Below are 5806 nucleotides of genomic sequence, written 5' to 3'. Positions count from 1 at the left end.
ACCACATGAGCATATTGTGTGCTTTGCCTTCACCATTAGTCTCGAATTGCTCAGGATCGATCTTCTGTGACCCCCATAATTCTGAACCCTTGCCTTACACTGCACAGGGATGTTTCTGGCATAGACGCGGATTCACAGCTGGCTCAACTTTTCAAAGCATCATCTGTGTTATCCTCTTGTGACCCAACTTGCTTCCTGGACTTCATTAGGGCCCCCAAATATTCATGAGCAGACCCCTGTGGCTGGACACACTCGAGGTTGCGCTGTATGATTTCAGCTCCAATTCTCTTCCTCCGAATGAGCTGCAGTTCAGCACATTCAAGTCAGGTCTGGATTTTGCCCCACAGCCCACCAAAACCCACTTCAATGATTTCTGAAGGTGCCAGGGAAATTATGAAAACCATGTGACAGGTAAATAGCTGTTCCTGCTACTTTCTTAGGTTTCAAAGGGAAGAAAGCATGCTCCAGTGTGTGGGCTAGGAATTCAGGCTTTGCAAGTACTTTCCAGAATACACAGGGCACAGAAGACCTTTGCAGGCTTTTGCTGCTGCGTTCAGTAGATTCTGGCCTCCTGGCCTGCATGGCAGAGGCTGCTCACTTGTACAACTGGCTCCATCCAAACACTGTAGCTTTGTTCCCTTCATGAAGAGCAGACCTGCAAAGGGGTTCTGAGGAGAAACAGAGCAGAGCAAGCAGCCAGACAGCTCTAGCTGGAAGATACCTTAAGTCACTAAGCTTAATCTCCCCTGAGACCTGAGCAACAGTCAGACAATGTGGAGACTGAGCTCAGGCTGGAGTGAACAGAGATGTGTCTCTGCAAGGCCCTGGAGAAGCTTGAGCCATAGATGTTCATTTAAAACCATGCCCAGAATCTTCTTTTTGAATTGGCTGTTAGAATACCACAGACATATGGGACTGGGATAATTCTGTCCATGAATAAGACTAGCATGAGTTGGCAAGGTTGTCTTCCAACCTTCTACTTGGTTGTTTTCCACCTTCTAGCCATCTGGCTTTTTATCCCTGGTATCTGGCTGTCTAGAGAAGTTGTGTAGGAAGACCACATTCCAGAATAGAATTTATGCAGGAGACCAAGTTGCTTTGGCATGAGAGGTGAATCATCTACAGCTGCTAAGCTTTAGGCAGCTTCTGCAGAAGACCTGTGAAATATTTATGAAAGTCTTCTGCCTCTTAGTCTTGAGGCTTATATGGGTAATCCTTCTGTAAACATGTTCTGAACAACTCTTATGGACCAACACCTCCAGTAGTTCCCTATAATCTTAACAAATACAAGCTAAATTCTTATGATACTCAGGACTTTTGTAGTTACTTGTCCATCCTCTCCCTTGCTTTTCACTTTAAGAGCTTATCAGTACAAGCCATTAATGGTCAGCATGCCCAAAGAATCACCTACTACTTTCTTGTCTCTGGATCTTAAAAAATAAAACAAGAACTACAGAATGTTCTTTTCTCTATCTGGAGAACTCCTTAACTTTCCCTTTACTGCATCTGATAATCTGAACAATAACTTTGAAGATGATAATATGCAATATAACATCCATTGTTAATTTTCTATCTTGCTTTGAAATTCTGTATCATTTTTATTGTTTTTAAAATATCCTCTTTAAAATAAAAATAAAAAATCCAAGGAGGAATCACTATCTCTGTCAGGTCTTTCCTTGACTCCCTGTATATCGTACCTCCAGAAATATACTCAAAATCTAACTCAAAAGTTTGGTCTCTTACAGTAGACTTTTGACTTGTCTCCCTGATTGCAAGCTGTCACTGCTGTTAGTTATTCTCTAGGCAGCCAGGGTGATTACTTGCATGTCATAGAACAGATCACCTTCATGCTGCAATCCTTACTAGGGCTTACAGCCCTCTCCTCCCTGTCTCCCTACCATTTTGCCATCTACTCTCTACCTTGTTCTCCATGATCTAGCCGAAGTGAGCACTTCTTTCCTTGAACAAACCAGGCTCATTCAGAGATCTTTGCTTTCATACTTGCGTGGAAGGCTTTCCCCCAATATTCTCCTATAGCAAAAGATGCCATCCCCCAGCCATTATGCTTTAACTTGTTAGTTGACCAGATAATAGTTCTCATTACAGTTTCTGCTACTTCTGTTTCTTAGAAAAGGCTGCCCACTGCGAGGACTAACTGGTCACTATGATGCATATTGTAAGAGCCAGTCCCCAATTGATGTTGTTGTTGTTGCTTTTGGTGGAACTGGGGATTGAACTCAGCACATGCCAGGGAAGCTCTTATTCCACTGAACCATCTCCCCGGGCCCCAGCCAGTCTCCAATTGAGAAGCCATTCTACCTCTGTACTTCCTGCTTGCTTATCCCTTGTAAGCCCTAGACCACCAGAGATCAGGGGTTGAAATTTTAGGAATGATCCTGATCAATACCTGTCAACATAAATAAATCTGCCTACAAATCCCAGATGTCATTTTGGAGTTTCTGTTTGCCATAGCATCCTGTGCATCACCCAGGAAGACTGACCATGGTGATCTCTTTGGTCACTGGTCATGTCCCTGGTGGATGGAGCAAAGATTTCTCCAGGTCCTGATGGGAAGGTACACCATACAGAGTTTCTGAGTCCTCTTGAAAGTCTGGAGGAGGATTCCTGGCTCTGCACTTGAGCAGCTCACATTAGGCCCTAAAGGGAGACAGATGCAATCTGCATGTCTGTCTTCTACCTGTCTGCCTAATTCTAATAAGGCCCTTACAGAGCACTCCTGTTACTCTCTCAGTTCTGCTCAACTTGAGCACAAGGAGAGTGTGACGAATTCTTGTTAGTCATAACCACCTCAAGGGAAGAGGGTTGGAATGTGTAACCTCTGAGTGCCTATTAAATGAATGTGTGAGTGAGTGGAATGAACAGTGTAAGCAATAGGTTACTCCATCTGTGCACCATGACTGGAAAGCACTGGTCACAGTGGCTGATTGGGCCCTTACCTGTGAGATATCATGGGAAACACAAACAGGCATTCAGTTTCATCAGTATGATGGGCCAGATGCAAACTGGTCTAGATTTAAAAGATGTCTTCTTGTGTTTATGGGTTGCTCCCATAGAAACTGAGACAGGACAAAGAGGCTAGCTTACTTGGACTCAATTGCTAGAAGGGTTTGAAAACACTCCCACTATTTGGAGGAGGCTGAGGCACAAAAGGTTCTGCAGCAAAAGACATGTGGCATAACACAGGGCTCACACTTTCCTTAACTAAGTCATGCCTAAGTCCTTGAGTTGGGCACGGCCAGGTGGGCATCTGAATGGTGTCTCTTTCTCTCTCTGATGGACATCTGTCCTTTCTCTGTTGTGCCATCAATCAAGGGTACACAACACACATATAGGAAGTCAGAGATGGGAACTAATTAGTCAAAGCATTTCTCAAGGACATCAAAAAGGCAACAAAAAGTCCAGCAATAGGCCAAAAATTGCTACTGTTCTAAGAAATCAGATATAAGGACTACGGGCATTAAAAATTAAATTACCGTCTATATTTAACTCTTTCATCAGTATGATGGGCTTAGACTAGGCCAGGCTGGGCTCCCCTCCACAGCTGGGCCACCAGAGCCCATACTACCATCACTGGGGCAGTTAGGACTTTTGCCTCTTGCCTCTTCGGCCAGGTATAAACTTGCAGCCTGAGAGAATATCTCCTCATATTGCTTCTCAGATGAGACCTCTTTTTCAATTTAGAAGTGACTATCTCCTTTGCACCAAGCCAGTCAGCCTCCCTCTTGTTTTTTTTGTTTTTTTTTTTTGCAGGGTGGTAGGTGGCTCAGCCCACCCTGAGGGTGGTGCTGGAGTGTCATGTGGTGCTGGGATTGAACCGCAGTCCGCTGTGCCTGCCTAAGCTTGCCTAAACAGGTGCTTTAGACCACTGAACTATCTCTCTGCCTAAGCCTCCCTCTTGTTTAATCCTATGCTTTCAACTATGACTATTCCCCAAGAGGAAGATGATGCCTGCAACACCCTCAGACAGGTAACCACAATGCTGAAACTGAAAACTCTCCTCCTAGAGGAATGAGCCAATGATTTGCCTCATGGCATGGTCACCTCATTGCAGCCTCTATTGCTGTCAGATGTCATGGGAAATGAACAGGCATTCAGCTACCTCCAGATGCCAACTGCTTTAATTGTCCAGATTTAAAAGATGTCTTCTTGTGTTTGTGGGTTGCTCCCATAAGAAGCTGAGACAGGACAAAGAGGCCAGCTCAGTTGAACTCAATTGCTAGAAGGGTTTGGGAACCCTCCCACTATTTGGGGGAGACTGAGGAAAACATGAACTCCCAGACCTAATGAATGAGTTGCCATGGCCTTTACCATTTTTACAAAAGCCCTCACAGCTGACCTTGCTAGCTTCTACACATGGAATATCATTGCACTTCTGATTAATGCCACCCAAGCTGCTTGCTGGAAAGGCACAAAAGCTCTGCTGCAATATCTGACAGAAACTGATTACATGAAAAAGTGCAAATTTCTTGGAGATTCTGGATCCTTGAATTCACAAAAGACATTCGCTCAGCTTTCAGTCCCTGGGAGTGCCCAATGGCCTACCTGTGCAAATACTTGGATTTAGTTACTAAGGGCTACATCTACCCTTTGCCTTCATGCTCTAATAGGTACTGTCCTTCTGATCAAGAAAGCTGACAAGCTTACCTTAGACTGGTACCTGTCCAGGTGCCACATGCTATACTGGACCTAAAATGGACCCTTGACAGATGCTGAGTACTCTCTGTTTACAGATGGAAATAGCTCCGTTAAGAATGGAATCTGACAGGCTGGATGTGACATGGTCACCTTAGACCAAGTTATTTTGGTTAAATCTCTTCTGCTAGTGTTTTCTTCTGCTACTTGGAAACCTGCCATCAGTGACAGCAAGCCTGTGCTCCTAAGTCCTCTCTGGGTATCCAATTGAGTGAAACACCAACCTTAACCAAAAAAACGGTACCCAGCTCTCTGAAGATCCATGTTAATCATATCCAGACCTGCTCCCACCATGTTTCCTGCAAGCTTAAGGCACAGCATTGGGCCCTGAACTCCTGCAGTCAGCTCAGGCTTCAGTGTCTATGTCACTGGCCCTGACCTCCCCTATATAAAGATACATTTAGTGCTTGCCTATACCTTCTCAGGCTAATCCATGGCATTTCCTACCCAAGCTGAGAAGGAAGTAAAAGTTTGTAGGGTCCTACTGTGAAAAATCAACCCTAGATAAGGCCTACATTTGATCTTTGGCAGTGACAACAAGCCTGCATTTGTAGCAGTGATGACTAAATAGAAACTACACATAGCATACAGGCCACAAGCTCTAAAAAGTTGAGAAAATAAAACCTAAAACAAATTGTAAATAGCTTCTACAAAAGTTTAGCTAAAAGATCAGCCATACCAGTAGGCATTCCTACACACACATATAACTCAGGGGCATTTTAACCACAAGTTTCAGAAATCCAGCTTTTGAGACACTATTCCAGCATTCTGGAGAATTTACCTGGGCTAGACAGCTCCTCTGGGGCTTACTCTGAGAGACAATGCCCTCAAAGCCCTGCTCTGGTCACTATGGACACTGACCAGTAGATGCACAGCTGAAGCTTGAGGATACCACTCACAAGATTGCTCCACACCTTGATACATTACTCGCCTTGATTTTTATCCTTTTTCGGGCTGCTTGCCCAGTCTTTGCATTACCTTATCTGTATGGATGATTGCTCCAAGAAAATAAAAATAATCAGTAAGGCCCTTACAAATGATAAAGATCTGATGAGTGTCCAAGGCATATTTGATGCTCTCTTAGATCAGATTA

The sequence above is a fragment of the Octodon degus genome, unplaced genomic scaffold, assembly GCF_000260255.1.
Source record: "Octodon degus isolate 3935 unplaced genomic scaffold, OctDeg1.0 scaffold00107, whole genome shotgun sequence".
Lineage (NCBI taxonomy): Eukaryota > Metazoa > Chordata > Mammalia > Rodentia > Octodontidae > Octodon > Octodon degus.
This window is presented reverse-complemented; position numbering follows the sequence as displayed.